This window comes from Balaenoptera borealis, assembly GCF_965194805.1.
Source record: "Balaenoptera borealis genome assembly, chromosome: 11".
NCBI classification, from domain to species: domain Eukaryota; kingdom Metazoa; phylum Chordata; class Mammalia; order Artiodactyla; family Balaenopteridae; genus Balaenoptera; species Balaenoptera borealis.
The window spans coordinates 2,484,676-2,509,164 of record NC_138868.1 but is presented as its reverse complement, the minus strand read 5'-3'; the positions used below and the strand labels follow the sequence as shown (position 1 = coordinate 2,509,164).

Below are 24,489 nucleotides of genomic sequence, written 5' to 3'. Positions count from 1 at the left end.
GATTGGATTTGCTAATAGTTTGTTGAGGATTGTTGCATCTATATGCATGAGAGTTCATAGTTTCACTCACCTGTGAAGCACCTGCCTTGAGCAAGGTGTGGGGAGACCCACTGGGGAGGAGGTCAACTCTGACCTCAAAGAGCTCATGTCTGACCCCCAGGGTCACACGGATTGTCTGACCTCATTGCAGAAGATGATGTGGCTCAAAAAGAAAAATGTGCTTCCCATCGGCTATCTCTCTGGAGTCTCAGTACTCCTTGAGAGCTGGGAGGTACATTATCATCTAAGGACAAGGTGGGGGTGGGGGGGACTGAGGCACCAAAAGATCATAGACATCTAGCTGGGGGCGGAGCCAGCGAGAACCCCAACTTCTATCCCAGCCCCTGCTGACTTAACTGCCTTTGACTGGAAACCTCTGCTGTGAACTGAATGTTTATGTCCTCCCAAGTTCATATGTTGAAATCTTTCCCCCCATGTGATGGTTTTAGGAGGAAAAGAGGTCGTGAGGGTGGAGCCCATATGAGTGAGATTAGTGTCCTTATAAAAATGACCTCAGAGAGCTCTCTCTCTTGGCTGTGTGAGGATACAAAGAGAAGGTGGCAGTCTGCAACCCAGGAAGAGAGCCCTCACTTGACCCTGACCATGCTGGTACCCTGATCTCAGTCTTCCAGCCTCCAGACTGTAATAAATACATATGCTTAGAAGCCACCTCATCTGTGGTATATTGTTATAGCACCCTGAGTTGGCTAAGACACCTTCCCTCCCCATCCCTAAGGCCATAGGCTTGGGTGGATATCTGTTTTTCTTACTTTCAAAATATACCTGAATCTCCCCACCTCTCCCCACCTCCCCTTCTACCATCCTAAAGTAAGACTGGACGACACAAAATCTTTCTAAAAGACACCCTGCCTCCATTCTTGAACCTCTATATCCAGAGACATATTTTTTAAAAATCAGATCATAACATTCCCTTCTCAGAACCCCCCTGCAATGTCGTTTCCATCACAATCAGACTAAAATCAAACTCCACACATGACACAGAAAGCCATGCATGAGGGGCCCCCGCCAGTCTCCATGGCCTCACCTGGTACCCCTTCTCCCTCACTCTACCCCCTGGCACACTGACCTCTGGCCATTATGTGAACACACCAAGCTCTTGCCTGGGCGCCTGCTAGTCCTCTGTCTGGAAGATGCTCAGCCCCGAGGTGCCAGGGTTCAGTCCTTCACTCCGCACAGGTCTCCTGCTCAAAGGTCCTGTTCTCAGAAAGTCCTCCCTAGCCACCCTCTCCAGAGAACCCCCAACATCCCATGCCTCCTACCGGCCCCTTACACGACTACCTGTACTTCATAGCATGGGTCAGAGCAGGGGCTGCCTTGCTAGGGTCTGCCTTCATGTACTTGTTTTCCATCTTTGTTTGTGAGCAACATGCAGGCAGGTGCCTTGCTTTCCCATTCACAGTGGACTCCCCTGTGCCTGGAACACTACTTAGCACTTAAGAGATGTGCCATCGATATTCAGTGAGGGAGAGGAAGGATGGAGGGGCCCACTGGGAGCATCCCAAGTCCGAGAGACAGAGCTGAGTGGTGGTAGAGGCCATGCCCATCTCTGCCGTCTCCTGCACAGGCCTGGCTCATCCCCACCCAAAGTCTCAGTCCCAGCAGCCTCGGTCCCACACGGAGGAGGGGGGCCATGCCGATGGGGGCGAGCATTCATCTGGTGGCCCTCTTGCAGGCACTGGGGCAATGTTTTCACATGCAACTCACCTGCACCCAGATGGCCGTTATTTCAACGCTTGCTCTACATGACTGAGAGGATTAAGATAGTGTGGACAGGCACCTATCCCCGTGCCTGGGGCTTAGTGGGTGGTCAGTAATCGTAACTAGTATCGTTACAAATATTCCCAACTAGCAACTAACAAGTGGGGACTAAGCAAGCTTGAGCAACTTCCCAGGGTGTCCATGGAGCCAAATAGATTGGCGCTCGGAGCCCGCTCCGTCAGGTGATTTTGTTTAACTTGTATAAGCCTCAGTTCCCTCACTTGTAAATATGGGTAATGATGCCGACTTCACAGAGGTCTCTGGCAAGTGGAGATAATGACTATATATCACTTACTACAGTGTCTGACACATAGCAGATGCTCAACCAAGGGTAGATGTGATCGTGATGATAATGATGGTGATGGTGGTGGTGACACTGGTGGCGTTTGTGGTGCGGTGGTGATAATGATGGTGGTGATGGTGATGGTGTTGGTGGTGGTGACAGTGGAGGTGGTGGTGATGGTGGCCATGGTGATAAAGATGTGACAGTAGTAGACGAACAGGTGAGGATGGCAAAGCCTAGATTCACACCCTGTTCTGACTCCACTCCTGTTCCGGCTTTTTCTGGAATCTTTTTACTCCACCTTCTGGCATCCTCTACATCAGTGGTTTCCAAAACTTTTAGTCTCAGGATCCTTTCCATTAAAAACAAAAATTATTGGGGCCCACAAAGATTATTTGTTTCTGTTGCTTAGTCTATCAATATTTACTCCAAGTTTTAAAAAATATTTATTTACTTATTCCTTTAAAAAGAACAATGATAAGCCCATTATGTTAACACAAATAACACATTATTTATGAAAACCAACTCTCTATTCCAAAGTAAAATTATTTAGTGAAAAGAGTAGCATTGTTTTACATTTTTTGAGTCTTTTTAACGTCTGGCTTCGCAGAAGCCAGTTGGATTCTCACATCTGCTTCTGTATTCCATCTATTGCAATATCACACATATGTAGCCTCCAGAAAGCTCCACTGTTAAGTTGTGAAAAAATAAAGGTGAAAAAGGAAAATAGCATCCTAGTATTTTGCTAACAGGAGCTTTCACGTCTTGGACCCTCGCAGGGTTTTAAGCTCCCACTTTGAGAAGTGCTGCTCTAAGACCCTCCAAGTCGAGTGGAGGCGTTCTCAGCTTCAGGTGTCCCGGTGTTCCTGCAGGGTGACAGAAGCGCCCCGGAGCCCACACATGCTCCAGTGCAGACTTGCCATGTGACCTGGGTGATGACCTTCCCACCTCGAGCTCTTGGTCACCTTTGCATAATATTGCTGGGCTTCTCCGAGCTCTGCCTGCTAACCAAACCCAGCCCACAAGAGAGGGACTGGTTGGTGGCCGGTGAGGGGGAGCAGGGTGAGACCACCGTCAGACCCAGCCCTGCAAATCTGCAGAGCATCCCTCCAGGACGAGTTTCCACATCTTGAGAAGAAAGGGCAGCGTGGCCGCTCCGCACGCAGGTTCCCGAAAGCAGATCCTGCCGCGGAATCTTTTCCTTTGTTTCCGTGGCATCAGGCAGCAGCCCCAGGCCCTCCCCCAGATACCGGAAGGGAGAATGTGCCAGAGTCTCCATGGTCCTCCCAAAGTTAGGCTGGAGAGAGCCAGCCCTCAGCCCCAGTGTGGGTTTGCCAAAACCCTACGCTTCGGGATGCTCCAGGCGGGCTGGAAAGGCAGCCCCCAGCCGAGGCTCAGGGCTTCGGCGCCGGGGGGAAAGCCCTCACCGCCCTTCCATCCTCTGTAACTGAGGGCAGGGGACAGGCTTCTGGCTTGGGGCTCAGAGACAGGAAGGGGCAGAGCCTGGATCAGCTCTAGTCCACAGCTTTCAGGACCCCGAGGCTGTGTCCTCAAACGAAGACTCAGAACAAAAGCACTTAGAACAGGGAAGAAGTTCAACAAACTTTGGTCTGGCTCAGCAAAGCAGACCGCAGGTCTTCAAAGGGAAAGCAGATGCAGGATGCCCGAGGGTCCCTGTTGCAGTGGGCGAGTCGTGTCCGGCAAAGATACATCCGTGTCCAAACCCAGTACCTGTGCGTGTGACCTTATTTGGACATACGGTCTTTGCAGATGTAAGTAAATTACGGACTTCCATACGAAATCCTGGATTATCCTGGTGGGCCCTAAATCCAATGACCGTATCCTTTTAAGAGAAAGGAAAGGAAAATTCAAGACAGGGACACACAGAAGTAGAGGACTGTGTCAATGAGCCAAAGAAGGGGGTTGGGTGAAGAGGGGCCGGTGTCAACTGAAAAAAATGCACAACCTAAAAGTAGAGAACTGTGTTTTATTTGGCGAACTTGCTGAGGACTTAAGCCCAGGAGGCAGCCTCTCAGATCGCTCTGAGGAACTGCTCTGAAGAGGCAAGGGAGGAACTAGGATGTACAGGGGTTTTTGCAACAAAAACCAGGTGGCAGGAACATCAAAAGACTGCTGTTAATGAAAGAAAAACCAGACATCTCAAGTTAATGAATTTAGCGCTTTTCTATGCATGGGAAGATGTAAGATTCTGGGCTCATCGGAATCGTTCCTCTGATGGCACCTCAGCTATCTGGGGCCAGCATCCTGCTTTTCTCCATCCTGAGTCCCCTCAGGGTGCAGAGTCGGGTGGCTGCAGTGGCTGACAGCTTGGTGGCTGCGACACCTTTGTTTGCTGATATGGCAGGCGACATTCTTTGTCCACACCACGGGAGCGAGCTGCCCCTCCTCTCTGGGGAATGTCCACCTCATTGGACCTCAGGGCATTCCCCAGGCACGTCACCCCCACTCACGGCAGTGCCCACCACGGCCCACGCAGGAGGGCTAGAAGCAGAGGCTGATGGCCCGGATTTCACCTCTGTGAGCACGGGGAGGTCTGGGTGTGGGCACAGTGGCATGTCCAATGGCATCCGGCACCATGCGTTCCCCACGGCCACCCAACAGCCACTTCAGTGCTTCCTGTAAAGTCCCTGGAGGACTTGCCCTGTAAATAACATCTTCCTGTCCCTCTAGGTAGGAGATCAAGTACTGGGACCACGAGAGAGGGAAATTCCATGTCTTTATCTTTATTTACCATCAGGGGTTTGCCTGAATCAGGGGTTTGGATGTGACCTTCTGGAGGACAGGTGTGTGTGTGCATGTGTGTGTGTGTGACACAGAGAGACAGAGAAGCAAAGAGACAGGGAGAGAAAGAGACAGAGACAGAGACAGAGAGACGGAGCCATCAGGCAGCCGGCCTGCTCAGGAAGCCCCAGCCCGGTGTCCACGTGACTCAGAATTCCAAAGGGAGATTCTCCAGCTGAATTTCATAGGTTCCTCTGAGAAAGAACAGAAAACAGCCACTGCTCGGTCCCCACACCTGGCTTGGTGACTCAGCCCGGGAAGACATCACCAGACAGCGTCTCCCCAACCAGAGGCGGAGGAACAGGTCTGGGGATACAATGCCTCCCTGTGGGAGCTGAAGCCACAGGGTCAGGGCTGGAGGACGGCTCTTCCCCACGTGCCCAGCCCCGAGCGCAGGGAGGCTACAACTCCAGGCGTTTAGTCCTGCCTTGGCCACTCCCCAGCGGCCTGGCCTGGAGCCGGTCACTTAACCTCCATGGGGCGGGGAACGGTGACCCCGCCACCAGGCGGAGGAGGGGACGCAATCCCGCAGGCGCAGAAAGTGGGAACATGGTGCCCGGCACAGGACGAGTGATGGATAAATGCCGCGACTGTTTTTACAATTAGCTGCTGTGCTCTGGAGACCTCCACATACCCCTTGTGGGGAAGTTATCTCAGCCCTGCTGCACAGCTAAGGAAACTGAGACCCGGGCGCTGAGATGTTCTGGAGTTGTCCCTGAGAGTCTAGTCACACCACTGGGATGGATTTGCCCTCGGGCCAGCAGGCGACAGCGGGCCCAGGCTCACCTACCCTGGCTGAACCCCTGAGCCGCCCTGCTGCCACCCTGGGCCCAACTAGGAGTCAGGGATCCGGCTGCACCCCTTACTACTTGGGGCTCAGTTTCCTCATCTGAGAAACGGAAGAAATAGTCACTGCTGCTTCCGTTGGCTCGGCAGGTGTGAAAGCACCTGGCACCTGCCTGGCTCGGGCCCCCCACCCCAGTGGACTGGCCCAGCCAGCGCTGGCCCTGCAGGGGTCCAAGCCCCCGCAGCCCACCCGGGAGGCGCCCTCTCTGAGACGGGCGTGTGTGTTCCAGCATGTTCTGGCTTCCTGCCCTTCCCAGTGAGGCAGCCACTGCAGCAGAAGGGGCAGGGCCCCCCAGGGGTTCCCCTCTGAGCCTGTGGGTCTTCATTAACGGAGTGGCAGAGCACAGAGGCTTGGAGCACAGCTCTGGAGCAGGCTGCTGGGGGACGACTTACTTTCGGCTCTGTGCCTCTGTTTCCCTGTCTGTAAAATGGAGCCTGTCAGGACCTGCCCTCTGGGACTGTGGGGAGGATTCGAGTCCATATGTCTAGAGCCCCTTGCCGTGGAATCGGGGACAGGGTGGGGTATCCCTCAACAGGAGGCTGTGGGTCTCCCGCAATCCCCACGGACCGACCACCCAGAAGTAAGGAGCGACCCTAACGGTGACAAGTGCACTCACTCTAGAGCAGGGTTTCTCGGCCTCGGCACTACTGACATTTGGGGTCTGATCCTCCCCCCTGTGGGCCCCCGTCCTGGGTGTGGATGGGTGTTTAGCGGCCTCCCTGGCCTCCACCCACTAAATGCCAGTAGGACCCCCAGCTGTGACAACCAAGGATGTCTCCGGACAGCACATGATGTCACCTCCAGAGGTGAGGCAAAACTCGCCCAGCTGAGAACCACCGTTCTCCAGACTTGGATGGAAACAGTCTTAACTTTAGTTGTATTCCGCCTGAGAAAGAGTAAAGTTCTCTGTATTTGCAAAGGCACTTTAAAAAAAATCTTACCTCTCACAGACAGATCGTATGAATTATCATAAATTCAGAACCGAGTGAGAAGCCAGTGGCTATGCTTCAGAGACGGTACCAGCCACTTCTTCCCCTGGGTTCACTTGGGGAGCCCGTCCTCCCGCCCCGGGGACTCACGGCAGCCTGCAGGGTGAGATGCTCTTGTGCCCCGCCCCCCTTGACAGGTGAGGAAACCTAAGCACAGAGCTTCACGAACTTGCCCAAGCCCCGGCAGCTCCTAGATGGTGAAGCCCACCCAGTGCGTCCCCAGAGCCATCACCGACAGCCCCCCCGCTCTGCCCATCTCTGTGCCTTTTCTGTCCCACCCCTGCACTTGGCCACGTGTCCATTTGACCTCAGCAGTGTCATTTCATAAACTCAAGCTCGCTTCAAACAGCCAGCATCAACAGTGACTGGAAACTTTCCCTACTTTGGCCCTGAGACCTCCACCCCAGGGGACAGAGGCTTTGTTTTCTTCCTCAAATTCCCTGTGGATTGGCCCTGACAACCAGCCATTGGCCAGGCTGCCAGCAGCCGCATCCAGCTCCGTGCAGGGGCTTCAAAGGGCATCCAGGCATGTCTCGTTGGCCCGGCGCTGCACAGACCCTCCCCTGAAGAGGCGGAGGGGTCCCACCCTGGCCCTGAGCATCTTGTCTGAGCAGTTCTGCATCCAAAGGCCTTGCAAGGTGACTGTGGGGTGGGACCGGTCCTGGGGGTGAGCCCAGAGCCGCCGAGGCAGCACACCCCACCCCTTAACCCGGGGTGCTTTGACGCCCTGGGGGAACCACCACCTGGCCCAACGGGGTGGGCACGATGCTGAGGTTGCGGGCAGTTTGGTCCGGGGCCACCACGCGGCTGGCGGGGGCAGAGCTAAGGTAGGACTTCCTGCAGCCGCGCCCCTGAGAGCCTGCTCCAGCTCGAGGGGCTGGAAGGGGCCTCCCTGGGTGGCCCCACGCCCCGCCTGGTGGTCAAGCTGCACCCCGCTGACCACCAGTCTCAAGGGCTGCCCTTAAGGTACTCTCCACCCAACATAAGGTGCTGGGGTTCTGCTGAGGGTCAGTCCTGCCCCTTGGAAGGGAGCAACTGACAGATTCCGTTTGGAAAAGTCCCCGCACCCTACCTGGTCTGGGATGCCTGACAGTGGGTGGGCGCAGCTCCAGCTGGTCTGCCCCTGGGGAACAGTGGCTGGAGGAAGCCCCGCAGGCTCTGCAGACCGAGTCCCAGGGCACCTGCCTACAGGCGGGGGGCTGGGGGAGAGCCCCAACCTCCTCGGCTCCTACCTGCGGTTGTTTGGCAGAATTAGAGTGTCTCATCTATACAGGAAGGCTTCAGGGGTCTAAAAAGGTCCCTGGGGGCAGAAGGGGTGAGGGGAACACACAGGAGGAAATCCACAAGAAGGTGGGCTCCTGGCCAAAAAAAAAAAATCCTGAGAAAGAGGTGCAGTGAGAAACATGGGTGTGAGGCAGGGGTCCACACGTGGGACAAGGACAAAGGGCTCGGGTTTCTGGGTTCCCTCTTGCGTTCTGGTGGCTTCTACCTGGGAGAGAAATGGTGACAGTTTCTTGGGCTGAGAAAGAGAGGGGGTCCACCCCCAACTCTGGCTAGGGTGGGCTGGAGGCCTGCAAGAATCTGTGATCATGTGCCCTCCCGCACCCCTAACCCATGGAGGCTGACCCCACTCACCACGGCTCGCTCACCCCGTTTCCGGAGGAACGTCCGACCCCCGGGCGCGCCGCGGTGCGCGGGAGCCGCAGAGCGCGCCAGGAAGAGGGCGGCGAGGCAAGGCCGCGCCAGGCAGGGACTGGGGTCCCGGCGCGCCCGCTCCGCTCGCCGATCCCGCCCGGGTTTTGCGGCCGCCGCGCCCTCCGCCCCTCCTCCCCGCCTCCTCTCCTCCCTCCTCCGCTCCCTCCCTCCGCTCCCGCGGTTGGATCAGTCTTCTGGCATTTCCTGCAGCCGGGCCGCGCCGCCAGCTGAGCCCCCGCGCGCCCGGCACGGCCCGGCCCGGCCCGGCCCAGCGCGCCCGGCTTCTCACGGTAGGAGCGCGACTGGAGGGCAGGGGGCGGCGGGGGATGAGGAGGGGGCGGGGAGGGACCGAGGAGGGGGCGGGGAGGAGGCCGCGGCCGAGAGGGCCGGGAGCGTCCAGCGGGCCGCAGCGGGGGCTGCTGAGGGGGCTGGGGGAGCCCCGCGCCGGAGTCCGCAGACCCCCGGGACTGGGGCGTAGCCCGGCCGACCCCGACGGTAGCCGGTGCTGGGAAGCCGCGACCCGGCCCGTCGCTCGGGGAGCCCGGGGTGATGCGGCGGGCGGGTTGGAGCGCGGGTGGGGCCCGAGTGTGGGGAGCGGCGGGAAACCGGGCTCCCCAGTTTTGGGGCTTGAAGGAGCGGGGAGGGGAGGGAGGGTGGCTGGGTCTGTGTCCCCAGCTCCGCCCAGACCCAGGGGGTCTTGAAGGGGCAGGGTCTGCGGGAAGGGGACCTGCTGCCGCTGGATGGGGTCTGGGATTAGCGTCTGGCCTTCCAGCTTGGGGCTTGGTCTGTGTCCACAGAGTGAGGGGCTGCGTGAGCTGAGGGGGAGGACCTCTGCTGTCACCCACCCCCCGGACCCTCCATCTCTAGGCCACTGAGCCCCTAAGACAGGGAGCCTTGGAAATTGTTCAGGGGACATGAGTCTACATGAGGATACTGTGCGCTTGAGGATTCCTGCGGGTCAAGGGACGGTGGGACGTGGGGGTAGCGGGCTGTCAGCAGTCCTGGGGGCCAGCCACTGCCCCTTGGAACCCCCAAGCTGGGCTGTGTGCTGTCGGAAGACCCTGGAATTGGGATTCTGAATGGCTCCTGGGGGTGTGAACAGGTCCCACCATGGGGAGGTGGGCTTCTCTGCCCCCGCTCACCCTTAGTCTGAGCCAGGCCCAGCCCAAGCAGCTGGTTGGATTTCTGCTCTTGTGCCACTTGGGGGTCTGTCTACACCAGAGATCTTTTATATGTGTGTCTGTCTGCCTGAGCCTTCAAGGTACCTTTCACACCCTGTGATGTTCCCCCAGGCCAGTTCCAGAGGCAGGCCCGGGCTGTCACAGCCTGGGCCGTGGGCACAGCCTTTGGGTTGGATGTGTATGCCCTTGGGTATGTGTGCACCAGGTGGATCCGGGCCCGACAGCAGAAACCCTCCCCTCAACAATGGCAGGCCGAGTGGTTTGTCGGGTGGCTTTTACCCACTTTCTTGGCTGTGTGAGGCCTTGCCGCTCCTTGAACTTGACAGGCTTGGCAGGCAGCTGGCAGTTCAGGGGCGTCAGGCATCAAGCTCCAGATCCGCAATCCCATTGTCTGCTTGCACGCGTGTGGGGCAGGGCCCGGGGTGCCAGGAGGGTAGGCACTGAGTGTGTCTGGCTGGTCTGTCTTGCCAGCTGTGTTTAGAGATGGTGACAAAGCAGATGGGCCAGGCAAAGGCCCTCGAGTCCGGGCCTCGTCCTGGGGAGGGTGCTGTGCAGATGTGGACCCATGGGCGGTGCTTCCTGGACGCCAGATGGAAGCCCCTCCTTCCTGGGCCCGGCGGTCAGGCTGGCCTGAGTTGGGCCAGGGATCAGCTAAGTCCCCAGAGGTTTGCTCCCGGCTCTTTCCAGAATGCCGACTGCAGCCCCTCCCCTAGAATGGTCGTTACTGTGCTCAGCAGTTCCGGGATCAGTTTCTCTCCTGAAATCTCTCTTCCTGGAAGCTCCCTGAGCTGTGATAGTCATCTGACAAGCTGCACTTGGGGGTGGGAAGAAGGACTGCGTGACAGGCCAGTGGTTTGAAGACTGTGGTGTGTCTTTGGCAGCTGTGTTGGGGGGACTTGCACTTTCTGCTGATTCTGTGCTTAAGCCAGTGTGGGCGCGCATGCATGCACGCATCGTGCAGACACACACACACAACGCACAGGTAGACGAGAACTCACCCCAGGTGATGGAAGCGTGCCTGCCCCCCTTCCCATTCATTCAGGGGGCAGGTGTGCGGCCACAGCTGGGAAGCAGTGTAGCTCACGGTTACGTGGGTGAGACCTGAACCCCAGGACTGGGGGCTGTGCAGGGGCGCACGGTGTGTGTCAAAAGGATCCCCGTCGTCTGGACTTGAAGGGAGGTGTCGAGTGCGGGTCCCACCGTGGGGTCCACGGGTCGGGTGGAACCGCCTGGCGGCTCTCAGGAGGCGGAAGCCCAGGTGGGCGCTGTCACGGGTCGGGGGCCAGGGGTTGGGAGGCGCAGAAGGACAGTGCTGTTCCTCCCAACGGTCACCAGGCGTGCCTCTCGCGGCTGTCACCAAGGAACGGAGTATTGCTGTCCGTGCCGGATTTGCCCCGTGAACCCGCAGGTCGAGGAAACAGAACTTACCACGGGGGATGAGCTCTCTGTGGGTTTGTGGCTGCCCTTGGTGGCGCGGTAACCTTCACCAGCTCCCCAGCCGTGTGAGCAGATAAACGTCTCCAGGGGATGGTCGTGGTGGTTCAGGACAAAGGACTTGGACTTTGGATTATGTGTCCTCTTAGCGTCACAGTTGCTCCAGGCCAGGGCTCCTGTGTGCCCGTGGGTGTGAAGTTGGCATATATTGGCGTCCATGCTGAGGGCAGTGGGCACCCGCTGTGTGGTCAGGACCTGCCCCATTGAAGGCCAGGGCTTGGATGGGACTGGGGTCTGGGACACGAGGTCTCTGGCTTAGAGCTCTCTGTCCAGTGAGGTAGCTGGGGAATAAGCTGTCAAGGTTAAGACATGCTGCAGGACCGAGATGTGGGGCTGCCTGGAAGTGCCCCAGGAATACCCACGAAGGGAGTCCCTGCGCCAGCATCACAGACCCTTGGGGTTCAGAGAGGGCGGCTCGAGGACCATTGGGAGGGGCCTCGGAACCACCGGGCCAGGCCCCTGGGGAGGTGCAGGGCCATCAGAGAATTGCCAAGGTTATCTGGGTCATCCAGCCAGTGAGAGACCGTCCCCACCGCTCAGGACATGAGCCTGGTTGGCCCGCGCCAAGGGACTCACAGGGCCTTTGTCGAAAACCTCAGAGCCAGTACTTTGCTAACTCCCAAGCCCACCTCACACCCACTCTTCTCTCCAGACTGGCCTCTGCTCCTGACTGAAGCCTCCATTCGAAGGTGCTGGTTTCATTTTCTTAGCCCCGTGATCCGTGCATTTCTAGAACCATCTCCATCCTGTATCTGTTCAGTCGAGTGGGCGGGCGCTGCTGGCACACGGGTCGTCCTTCACTCATTGCCTGGATGTCTGCTCGGGGCTCTGTCCCCCGGGCCTGGCACACAGTAGATGCTCATGTGAAGCTGTAGAATTGTCTTCGCCCCGGGGATGCCCCATCCTGCATCTCCCTCCGGCTCTGTGGACCTCACCAGCATTGACAGGCAGGACACCTGACCAGCCCGTGCCCTCTGTCCTAGATGGATAGATGTGAGAGTGTGCAGAGTGGCTTACCTGGGAGGAACGCCTGATGTTCACTGGGCGAATGGAGGTGGCCTAGACTGTCCGGGCCCTCTCTGGCCCTGGCTGGGATGAAGGGCTGCAGGAGGGTGTCCAGGCCTCACAACGGAGCAGCTGCCCCTATCCCAAGGAGAGGGATATTTTACAGGCTTAATGAGCACATGAGGAGGGGATTTGGGGCCGCCCCGTCCCACAGGCTGCTGACCCTTGTGACCAGCTGGGGGTCACTTTCCCTTATCCAAGGCCAAGGAGGGGTGGAGACCGGGAGTAGGCAAATCCCCAGGAAGGCAGAGGGAGGGCATGGCCCAGCAGGGACGGGCCAGGCTTCTGAACCAGGAGGGAGGGAGGCTGCCTGGCCCTCGGCCAACAGTGGGCAGGGGCGGTGGCTGGCTTGGCCACAGCCATCATGAACCCGTTTTCAGTGGCTTCCACTCGAGGAAAGGCAATCCGCCAAGGGGAGGGAACACGCGGCGGTATTGATGTGCCCGCCTATTGGGGTGAATGCGGCGCAGGGGAGGTGGCTTAAAGGGCCAGGCCTGCGCTGCGGCGCAGGAGTGGGGAGGATGGGGCGGTGGGGGATTCGGTGCCCGCCTATTGGGGTGAATACGGCAGAGTGCATTAAAGGGCTGGGGGTCTCCCTGGGGTCTGTCACCGGGGCTGCGCCGAGGCTGCTAGGGCGGCTCCAGGTGGCTGTGTCCTCTCCCGCTTCCCCAGGAGGCCAGAGGGAGGGGCCGGAGGGTGAGCAGCTGGGACAGGAAGGCCGACTGCCTGCCCTGTAGGATGAACCTCATCCCCACTCAGGAGTCACCCAAATCCAGCCCGGGGTGGGGGAGGGAGGGGGGGGAGTGTGCACTGTGTCTGAGGTCTGCAGACTTGAGGACCGGACGTTCTGGGTCAGAGAGACCAGGGACAGGCTTTTTGTTATTTACCGACACGTTTACCGAATGTGTTTTTATCCCTTTGCTGCTTTCATAGACCAGAAGGATCTCTGGACCCGGGGTGGGGCGGGCTTCACGGTCAGTCCTCAGCCGCCCTTGGGGTGACACCCAGGGGTCGGGGGCCCTTGCAGGTCCTCCCATGGGCCCTGGGCTTGTGGGCTCCTCACCGCAGCCGCAGGAGACAGGGGATGGGGGCAACTCCACGCCTCCCAGTTGGAACCTAAAGGCCAGTGTGACATCTGGGGCAGGGCTCTGAGAACGTGGTCAGGGGTGGCCGTGGACAGAGCCCCTGCCCGTTCAGGACGCCTCTGCGTCCACCTCTGCAGTGGCCCTGACCGAGGCCCTCTCTGGGTCAGCACTCAGCCCCCCAGAGCGACAGGACAGACTCTTCTGCGTAACCCTGTTCCCGAGGGGAACCTGGATGCCCACCTCCCCTTCCGCCGGCCTGGCCTGGGCTGAACTGAGCAGGCCCCTGGTGCCCTGGTACAGGCCTGGGGCTGGAGGACGGCGCAGAGGCCGGCCAGGGTCTCAGGGATTGATGGTGTCAGGGATCACGGTGGATTTGGAGGCCAGGCCAAGGAAGCGGCTCAGGGATTCTTAACCCCAAGTCCTGGGGCCAGCAGTTTCTCTACCCCCTAAAGCTCTGTTTCCCTCTCTGTAATCTGGGCCCACAGCAGTCCCATGAGAAGTCACGAGACGGGTGACCATCGGCCCCGTGTTGGTGACTCTGGCTTAGCTCCTTGTGGGTTAGGAACCAGACCTCCTTGTAGGCCCGAGGCCAGGTGCACGGTAGGGCCTGAGGGTGCTGGGGAGGGAAGGGGGCGCTGGGGCTTCACATTAACAGCCAAAGATGAGCTCAGGTGGAGTGAGAACCCCACCCCCAGGACTGAGAGCTCCAGCCCCCAGCTGACCTTTAGCATGTGCCCATCTCCTGGGCAAAAACTGACCCACGGAAAGGGGCCTCGGTCCTGATGCTTTGTTCTCTGGCTTCAGAGTGAGTGCAAACTCTCACCTGAGCCCTCTCGTCTCCCCTGCCCAAACAAAGCTGAGGTTGAGGTCCAGGGGCTCACAGGGTCCACCCAGCTCCCATTAGAGAGGCAAGGAGACTGCAGCCCAGAACATGGCAAGACCACCGTGCTGTCCTCACTGGGCCTCAGTTTCCCCATCCGTAAGGCTCCCCGATCCCTGACATCCTGTGTTCCACATTCCTGTGCCCCCCAGCCAGGTGGTGATGGGGCAGGAGCTGGGAGGGAAGGGGCGTCCAGAGGCCCAGCTCATTGCCCGAGGCCCAGGTTCTCTGGAGGTCTCAGGTCCCCAGCACCTGCCCTTCCAGCTGTTTTACAGCCTGAAGCTACACAGCAAGTTTTTGGTGTTTTTTTTTTTGAATTTTTGAATTTTATTTTATTTATTTTTTATACAGCATGTTCTTTTTTTTTTTTTTTAATTTTATAGCTACTTTATTTATTTATTTATTATTTATTTTTCGCTGTGTTGGGTCTTCGGTTCGTGTGAGGGCTTTCTCTAGTTGCGGCAAGCGGGGGCCACTCTTCATCGCGGTGCGCGGGCCTTTCACTATCGCGGCCCCTCCCGTTGCGGGGCACAGGCTCCAGACGCGCAGGCTCAGTAGTTGTGGCTCACGGGCCCAGCTGCTCCGTGGCATGTGGGATCTTCCCAGACCAGGGCTCGAACCCATGTCCCCTGCATTAGCAGGCAGATTCTCAACCACTGCACCACCAGGGAAGCCCCAGCATGTTCTTATTAGTTATCTATTTTATACACATCAGTGTATACACGTCAATCCCCATCTCCCAATTCATCCCACCCCACCACTTTCCCCCCTTGGTGTCCATACGTTTGTTCTCTACATCTGTGTGTCTATTTCTGCCCTGCAAACCGGTTCATCTGTACCATTTTTCTAGGTTCCACATATATGCATTTATTTACGATATTTTTCTAACTTACTTCACTCTGTATGACAGTCTCTAGATCCATCCACGTCTCACAGCAAGTTTTATACGGAAAAAAGTTTCCACCAATTTTTAAATGTGTGAAAGCCACAGGAATTCTCTGGCAGTCCAATGGTTAGGACTCCATGCTCTCACTGCTGGGGCCACAGTTCAATCCCTTTTCGGGGAACAAAGATCCTGCAAGCCACACAGCACAGCCAAAAAAAAAAAAAAGGGTGAAAGCCGCAAGACTGACGGTTGGAAATCTCTCCCCCTCTCCCTCAGGCACCACACATGACTTCCTGTCACCAAAGCGGCTGCCTGCTGCTGGTCCCTCACCCCTGCCTCCCTGTAGTCCGCCCACACGGGCCACCCGGCATGAACCCTTTGTAGAACCTGGTGCCACTTCTGGCATCCTCCGCCCCCTCCTCCTGGAGCAGAGAGAGAGCAGCCCACTTTGAAGGAGCCCTCGCCCACTCCAGCCCACCCACACTGTTTCCGCTGTGGGCTCCTGCGACAGAGCACAGGTGGCCCCTGCCCTGAGGCCTCCGTGCTGCCTCTGGACTGCAGCCGCCCCTGAGGGGCAGGACCCCTGGAAGGGCAGAACCCGAAGGGTAGGACCCCAAAGGCTGCCAGGAAGAGACCCAGCCCTTGGTCCCACGAGGCTGGGTTAGTTTGGGTTTGCAAGAAGATGACACCTTGACTCAGAATGTAAGACTTCAGCCCCACTGTGCGATCTGAGAGTGAGGCCGCCCGGGGACAGGGCCTGGGGGCTGATCCATTCCAGTGGCCACTGTGGGTCATCCTTGCTGGTCAGCAGGCTGGCTCTGGAGGCTCGCAGGGAGGCGGGTAGAGGCGGTCCCCTCCGAGGGGCAGTCTCAGTGCTGGGCCTGGCCATTGGGACCCCCTCCATGCCCTGCATGCAGCCGTGCAGCTTTCTCTCCCTGGCAGTGGGCATCTACCATCAGCAACAGCCAAGGCCCGTCCTGCAGGAGAACCTTCCAGCTGCCCAGAGCTGGCCAGGCTGGGCCGGGTTTCCTTCGCCTCATCAGAGGGGAGAGTTCCTCAGTCTCGGGGCAGGGCCCCGCCCTCTGCTCTGCTCTCCCAGGTTGCCGGGCGCTCACCCTGATGTGACTCGGCACCTCTGTGCCTTACCATATGCCGATCCCTTGCCTGGAAAGCCCTCCCTCGGCTCCGTCTCGGGCGCTGACCCTCGGGCACAGTGGGGTCGGCAGCCAGCTGTTGTGCAGGGAACACCAGGTGCCCGGCCAGCGCCGCCCTGGCCAGCACTTTGTCTGTGGGCCCTGCATGGGTCCACCTCACCCCTTATCTGCCCTTCTTTTTTTTTTTGCTAGAAGATACTATATTTAATATTTTAAAGATTTTTTTAAATTGAGGTAACGTTGGTTTATAACAGCATGTAAGTTTCACGTGTGTATATAATGTGTACATTGTATTTCGAGCTCTGTATACACTGCAACGTGCTCACCGCCAAAAATGGTCTCCATCCGGTCCCATCCTGTTGATCCCCTTTACCCATTTCGCACCCCCGTGCCTCTCCCCCCTACCAACCACTGCTCTGTTCTCTGTATCTACTTGTTTGTTTGGGTTTGGTTTGCTTTGTTCGTTCATTTTGGGTTTTTTGTTTGTTGGTTTGTATGTTTTTTGGATTCCACATGAATGAGATCCTACAGTATTCGTGTTCATCCGTCTGACTTGTTTCACTTAGCATAGTGCCCTCGAGGTCCATCCATGTTGTCTCAAATGGCAGGATTTCGTCTTTTCTCGTGGCTGAGTAGCCTTCCGTTGTGGACACACCACTTCTTTGTCCTCTCAGCCCTCTTCTCACGGGCTGGGGTTGGGTCTCCAGGCGGAGCCCCAGGCCAAGCCCTCGCCTCCTTCCACTTGCTGGGAAAATGTCACTTGTTTTCCTGGCAAGTCAGTGAGCTGCTGCTTCTGTTTGTTTGGTTTGGGTGTTTCGTTTTTAGGCGGAGGCAGGCGGGTCGCGGGAGCGCGTTAAGTCAGATGCCCGAGTCTGTAAACAGCGCCTCTGGAAAAGTGCTCCTGACCTGCCGTGGGGGCTCTGGAGCCACCCGTCTGACCACATGGACGCCGAGTGGCGTGGTGGTTAGAGCGTGGGCTCAGTGGGAGTCCCCCCCCACTCGGACACATCACTAGCCAGGGGGCCCTGGGCAAGTCCCTTAAGCTCCAGGCCTCAGTTTTCCCATCTGTGAAATGGGCATGGCAGCGCCGGCCTCAGAAGCAAGAGGAGGATATGTTTGAAGCCCAGAGCCGGCCCCCAGAGATGCTGCGGCCTCCGGCCCTCATCTGGCCGAGGCTCTGCCAGCAGGGAGGAACCATCTCCTTATCACTGATTAAAGCTTTGATTAATGATGAATGAGTGGGAAAGATTTACACATAGAAACCACAGAAAAGAATAAAACTGATCCCGCCTCATCAAGGTCCTGACCTCTGGCTCTGCTTGCTTCGGGCTGGGAGCCCAAAGTTCCAGCGCAGGACAGGCCCCTGACCGCCCTCCCCCCGGGGGTTGCCAAGCTGACATCCCAATGTGTTTTTGTGCTTTTGCTATATATGGATGAATCCACAAACAAATACAGGACCCTTTGGCTCCTTGACAGATGTCGCATGACTGCTGCTCTCCCTTCACGCCCCTGCTTATTTCCCATAACTTCGGAGTCACGGAGAAGTTGCAAAAACCCGTATACGCAGCCTTTTGCAACTTCTTTTGAGCCATGCAGTTATGAGTGCCTATGCCTCGTTCACTATCCTTATTTTCTATAAATAAGTCAGGACTTATTTCCACTCTTCTGTCGAAGGACGTTGGGTTGTTTCCGTCTTATCCCTGGAGCATGTCCTGCGTTGGGTCTCCTGGGGCACGTAGACGGGTGCTTCTCTGGGATATTGGCCTGGGGTGGGGTCTCGGGGTCCCAGGGTGAGCACGTGAGCAGCCCACTGGATGTGGCCAAGCGGCTGCCACTGATACCCCAGCACACGTGGGGGAGCCGGCCTTTCCCCTGGAGCAGATGGAGGAGGAGGGCACCCAGTGAGCGAGAAGTAACAGAGCTCCAAGCACCGGCGTGGGGTGGGGCGCTCTTCCCGGGACCTGGCCCAAGTGGGTGGGCAGGGGCCGCGTCTCCCGGTAGGGCGGGGTCCTCGGCTCACCGTGCTGCCTGGGGTTGAGACGACCTTTCTTAGCCAGTCCGTCGACTCTCCTGGCCTTGGGGACCCGCCTGCTGTGTCAGTCCTCTTGAATCCCACTGGACGGACGTCTTTCTCCCCACCTCTGCCTGGGCTGCAGGCTGAACATCGACTCCCAAGGGCACGCGGAACAAAGATGTTTGCCAGGGTCTCCCAAGGGGTCGCTCAGCGACCAGCACGTTCTGTTCATTAAAAACAAGAACTATATGTAACATGATGTCTGTAGTTGAGGACTCTATTGTATAATTGAAATTCACTAGGAGAGTAGAATTGAAATGTTCTCACCAAGAGAAAGTAAATACGTGAGCTGATAGATGTGCTAATTAACTAGGTGGGAGGAATCCTTTCTCAGTGGAACGTGTTTCAAATCAGTGTGATGTACACTTTCAATATTTTACCGTTTTATTTGCTGATTATACCTCAATTAAGCTGGAAAAAAAAATAGGCTGAACCTGAGACGGCAAGGGTCCGGGGTGGGTGGGTCTGGCTGAGGATCTGCAGGTCCTGCCTGGAGCTGGTTAGAGCACAGAGGTGCCCAGCTTGAAACACAGCCCCACCCCCACATGCCAAAAATGGGGCACAGATGGCAGCCAAGTCCCAGACCACGGTATTTCCACGTGGCTGTTACACAGAGGCAGATCACTGGCCGGAGGGCTGCCGCCTGGTTGTCTGGTCTCCTGGGGCCTGGGTGCAGAGACCATTGGTGATGCTGGTGCACCAGCCCTGTGGGTGCTTGGGGCCACCCTGGTCCACAGCCACCAGCTGGAAAGTGGCCCAGGCAGGATTTGGGCCCGTCTGCCCGGCATCCATCCTGGGAGAGAAGCTTCATCTCCTCCATCCCCCAGGTATGGCCAGGGAGATGCCCCTTTTCCCAAGGGTGCTGACCCGTCCATCTCGGGGAGGCCTGCTTGTGTGCGTGTATAGGTCAGCCAGGGCTGCTATAATAAACACCGTAGCCGGGGCGGCTTAAACAACAGACATTCATTGTCTCCAGTCCTGGAGGCTGGAATCCCAGATCCAGGCGTGGGCAGGGCTGGGTCCTCCTGAGGCCTCTCTCCTCGGTGTGTAGATGGCCGTCTCCTCCCTGTGTCCTTACAAGGTCGTCCTTCTGTGTGTGTCTGTGTCCTGATCTCCTCTTTTTATTTATTTATTTATTTATTTGGTTGCGCCGGGTCTTATTGCGGCTCGCTGGCTCCTTAGTTGCAGCAGGCGGGCTCCTTAGTTGTGGCATGTGAACTCTTAGTTGCAGCATGCGTGTGGGATCTAGTCCCCTGACCAGGGATCGAACCCGGGTCCCCTGCATTGGGAGCGTGGAGTCTTATCCACTGCACCACCAGGGAAGTCCCCTGACCTCCTCTTCTTATAAGGAACCCAGTCCTGTGGGATTAGGACCCACCCTAATGACCTCGTTTCACCTTAATCACCTCTTTAAAGACCCATCTCCAGAAACAGTCACATCTGAGAGACTGAGGGTTAGGACTCTAGCAAATGAATTTGGGGGACACAATTCAGCCCTGACAGTGGGTAATGGGGTGGCCATAACCTTGGGCGCCCAGCACAGTGGGAGGGCTCATCAACGGATTCCTGGGCTGCGATTCTATTTTTATTTCCTGTGAGGCCCACATGTTTGCAGGGAGTAGGATTTTAAGGCCATCAGAGCCTTTAACACCCATAAATGTGCAGAAATGTTTTCAGATTTCACGCCCTTGGATCTTGACTGTTTTATATCTGCCCGGGCGCCCTTGGCCAGCATTTTCAGCGCGTGCACCTGGGATGGAGCCAGAGGCCCACACCACACGGTACGAGATTCACACACACAGACCCAGTTGCGCTTCCCTGGGTCTGAGCGCCACCTGTGGGCAGGAAGTCCAATCAGGCGAGTTGTGGGCGTTTGTAGGGTCAGCACGCCTGTGGCCGTCAGGTCCTGCTGCCCTCTGGCCTTCCCACCTGACAGGCCATCCTCTCCCGGACACAGCATCCCAGGCCCGGATCAGTTTCCCCATCACCATTGCCCGCTGTCCAGTTCAGCAGACACCCTCTGTGATGGCCCTTGGGAAACCAAATGTGGCCTTTCCTTCAGGCTGGGTGGGCAAGGGGCGCTGCAGCAGTGGGCCATTCGTTCTGACGCTCACAGACCTTCCTGTGCCAGCAGCTGTGTGCAGAGTCCTGAGCGCTGGCCGAGTCTGCCCTCCTGCCCTGTCCTCTACAGTGCTGGCGGGGGTCCTTCCCAGGGGTCCCCTGCCCCTCCCTGTTACCAGACCTGATGGGTGCCCGCTGGGCGCCGCGTAGGGCGCGTGGAGACCTCCACCCAGAACTCCGGAGCAGGTGCTCAGCTGTTGGTAGCAGGTGCTGTTTCAGGAGGTGGTCCCAGGGGTACCTACTAGGCCTGACCTTATGGGCTTCCTACTGAAGCTCCAAATGCAGCAGAAAAGGGAGAAAAGACTTCTTCCACGCCAAGTGGGTCCCTGAGGGGCTTCCCCCATGTGCGGCCACCACCAGCCCCGCTGAGCGCCCCGCCAGCTCGTGCCCCCGCCGTTCACCGGAGCTGCAGGCTGGGCTGGTGGTCAGTTTTTAAACTACAGTTTAACAAATAATGGGAGGAAGACACACAGGCAAATGACTCCCCTCCTGCCTGTTCATTATTTTTAAACTGTGTCTGCTTTTCAGTTTATTTTTAAATCTCGAAAGCACAAGGAACATGCTGTTTATCTCCGGCAAGCCTGTTCTCTCCGACGTGACCATTCATCACTTCCCGGCCAAGTCTGGAGCATCCCACCTCTGGCCGGGCCCCAGTTGGCCTGCTGGGCAGGAATAACCCCGTGGAGCCCATGGACCCCGGACGCCCGCTCCTTCAGGCCATGGGGGCCTCTCCCTGACCAGGGCAGCTTACCCGGCTCAGCACCTGACCTTTAAAAACCTTATCGTGTTCAGGGGAAATCTTTCTACAGTGCTTTACCCACATGATGCCTTGCAGTCTTAAGGTATAAATGAGAAATAATTTAACCCTTTTCCTGGCGACTTGGGTCATTATACGATTAATTTTTTATAATGCTTAACATTTTGTTGAAGGCTCTTGAAATGATCTAGCTCCTTTAATCTTTTTTTAAAAATTATTTATTTATTATTATTTATTTATTATTTATTTTTGGCTGTGTTGGGTCTTCGTTTCTGTGCGAGGGCTTTCTCTAGTTGCGGCAAGTGGGGGCCGCTCTTCATCGCGATGCGCAGGCCTCTCACTATCGCGGCCTCTCTTGTTGCAGAGCACAGGCTCCAGACGCGCAGGCTCAGTAGTTGTGGCTCACCGGTCCTAGTTGCTCCGCGGCATGTGGGATCTTCCCAGACCAGGGCTCGAACCCGTGTCCCCTGCACTGGCAGGCAGATTCTCAACCACTGCGCCACCAGGGAAGCCCTCCTTTAATCTTTAAAACCACCGTATGTGGTACGTTCTGTTACTACCCCCAGTTCACAGATGGGAACGCTGAGGCTCAGAGAGGTGAAGAAGCCTGCCAAAGTCACCCCCCGCCCTCACCGTGGTACATGACAGGCCGGGATTGGAGCCAGCTCACATGATGGCGCTGCTGGGACACCGAAGCCCTGGAGGGATGCTTCCTCGTGCAGGGCTGTTTGTCCCCGTGCTAGAAGGCCCCAGACACCTTTTCTTAAACTTCTTGCTGGAGGGGTTGCCAGTTATTTCCTTTCTTAAAAAAAAAACTTGTTTCTGCTTCAAGTCCATCCTTATCTAGGCTGGACTAGATGAAGGAGATTGTTAGAAATGTGTGCAAACCAAGAGTGAGGAGGAGCTGAAGCAGGGCCGAGATGTGTCAGGGAGTCGTGGGCAGAACTGTAGCCGAGATGCTCTGTGATGCTTCCCTTTGCGGCTGCTGAGAGGCTTGCTTTCGTCTGTGCTCTGCATCTCGTTCAAAACCCAGTAGGGGGGCTTCCCTGGTGGCGCAGTGGTTGAGAATCTGCCTGCCAATGCAGGGGACACGGGTTCGAGCCCTGGTCTGGGAAGATCCCACATGCCACGGAGCAGCTAGGCCCGTGAGCCACAACTACTGAGCCTGCGCGTCTGGAGCCTGTGCTCCGCAACAAGAGAGGCCGCGATAGTGAGAGGCCCGCACACCGCGATGAGGAGTGGCCCCCGCTTGCCGCAACTAGAGAAAGCCCTCGCACAGAAACGAAGACCCAACACAGCCAAAAATAAATAAATAAAAATAAATTTAAAAAACAAAAAACAAAAAAAACCCAGTAGGGCCCCTCCGGGTTGTTAGCAGTAACCGATGGGTATCAAGTGCCCACTGGAACCCAGAATTTCGGGGTATAGGACAGGCACCCCCTCTGTTCAAACTCAGGACAAGCTGTGAGGTGCCTGGCAGTGCCATCTTCGGGTGTGAAACCAGGGCTCAGAGACGGTCCATGCCTTAACCGCTCCGCCAGCTGGTGAGTCCAGAAGCCCCTCGCAGGTCGGACACCGGGTGCCCCAGATCTATTGAAAGGCAAAGGAAGGGAATGAGGGGGACCGCAGATTAAGAGACTTAGAAGGGGGACTCACAGTTGGACCCCCGGGATGCACCCTGGATGATGAAATCGTAAAGATGAAGGTGAGGGCCTGGGAGGGCGGGCGGCGGGGCCGTGGCCGGGACTCGTGCCGGATGGGCTCCTGGGGTGACTGGGCAATGCTGGCTTCTGACCTGGGTGATGGTGGCAGAGTGTTTGTCTAGAGAAGCTCATGAAGCCGAACGTCTGTGTGGTTTTCTGTATTTACATTTTATTTTATAATAAGTGAAGCTTATAAAAGAAGCTGCTCTGGGTGGAACCCTGGGAACGGGACCCATGACAACCCAGGCCGGGTCCCTGCTCTGGGTGAAGGGACCGCAGGGGCCTCCTGACCAGGATGGGCCCCCTCGGAGCAGCTTCCCGAGTTCCACCTCTGTGGTCCGAAACCACCTATACTGTTATTTTAGAACATGGTTAAGTCCACCCACTTATTTTTACTTAAATAAATGTGTATCTAAGAGAAACTTTAAATTGTTGCTGCAGTTAGAAAGTCTTCCTCACATGTAATAAATAGCAGGTAATATAAAAATGCACAAGCGAGCGCGAAACACCAAATTGTACCATCGGTCGCTCTCCTCGTTTTGTCTGCAGTAGCTTTGTGCCCGAGGCTGCCCTGCTTCTGTTAAGTAGAGAGATTCGCGATGATGGAGCTGCAATGAAGACCCAGACTTCTCTCCCTTGACACCGTCAGGAGGCTGGAAAGAGAACTGAAAACAGAGACGCTTTCCCACTGAGACCAGTGGTGACTAATGCACCCCTGCATCACCTGGCTGCATCCGGTGTCTGCCCACGTTTTAGAAACGTGTGCCGTGCTTATTTCAGGTCTGGCTCAGGACGCAGAGGGGGCTTCAGTGGCCAATTCGAGGGGCTTTGAGAGCTGGCTTTTTCCTAGGAGTGGGCAGGGTGGGACGGAGACCCTGCCTCTTGGAGACTGGGAGGTGACCTCGGCGACGGGGCCGCCAGGGTGCCCAGCGCAGTGTGGCCGCGTTGCCTGGAGACCCCTCCCCAGGGACGGGCTGGCATCTGCCGAGTCGTGGGCCCTTCTCCAGGGAACACCGGCTTCCTCTGTTGGGTTCGTGCCGGGATGGTGTGCCCCCCCCCCAGCCTCGCTTCTCGTGGGGGACAGACAAGGCAGGGGCTGGCGTGGACGTGCCCCAGGTGGGGAACAGGGAAGAGGCGCCCAGGTCAGCTTCACTCGAGGTCTGCACAGTCTGTTGCATGGAGCAGTCACTCTCCTGCAGTTTCAGCAGTGCCCAGGGGCACACGGTCCCCTCAGCGGCGTCCTTGAAGTGTCCACACTCGCCTTTGGTTCAGGCCAGTCTTGAACCCCTAGTGTGAGTGTCCGGGGCGGCTGTAACAAAGGACCACTCGTGGGACAGCTTTTTTAAAAAAATATTTATTTATTTATTTGGCTGCGTCGGGTCTCTAGTTGCGGCACGCAGGATCTTCGTGGCTGCGTGAAGGTCCCGCACGCGGGGCGGCTTTAAAACGACAGAAACTTGTTCTTTACCGGTTCTGGAAGCCAGATTCTGAAATCAAGGTGTGGGGAGGGACCGCTCCTTCTGAAGACTCTGGGCGAGGAACCTTCCTGCCTCTCCCAGCTTCTGCGGAAGCCGGGCATCCCTGGACTTGTGGCCGCGTCCCTCCAGCCTCTGCCTCTGGGGTCACCTGGCCTTCTCCTGTGTCTGTGTCCTGTT

The 24,489-nt window shown here is 57.2% G+C and overlaps 1 protein-coding gene across 4 annotated transcripts in view; it reads left to right on the top strand.

Annotated features, from left to right (window-relative positions):
* Nucleotides 1-8,600: 8,600 nt before the first annotated feature.
* OSBPL5 (oxysterol binding protein like 5) overlaps nucleotides 8,601-24,489 on the top strand; it is a 69,310-nt gene continuing 53,421 nt past the window's right edge. For 3 of the 4 annotated variants that reach the window (XM_082341857.1, XM_082341855.1, XM_082341854.1), the window contains exon 1: nucleotides 8,601-8,724. The gene's annotated coding sequence lies outside the window, so the exon portion shown is untranslated. The remainder of the gene's footprint in view (nucleotides 8,725-24,489) is intronic. The other variant, XM_082341861.1, reaches the window with a different exon arrangement.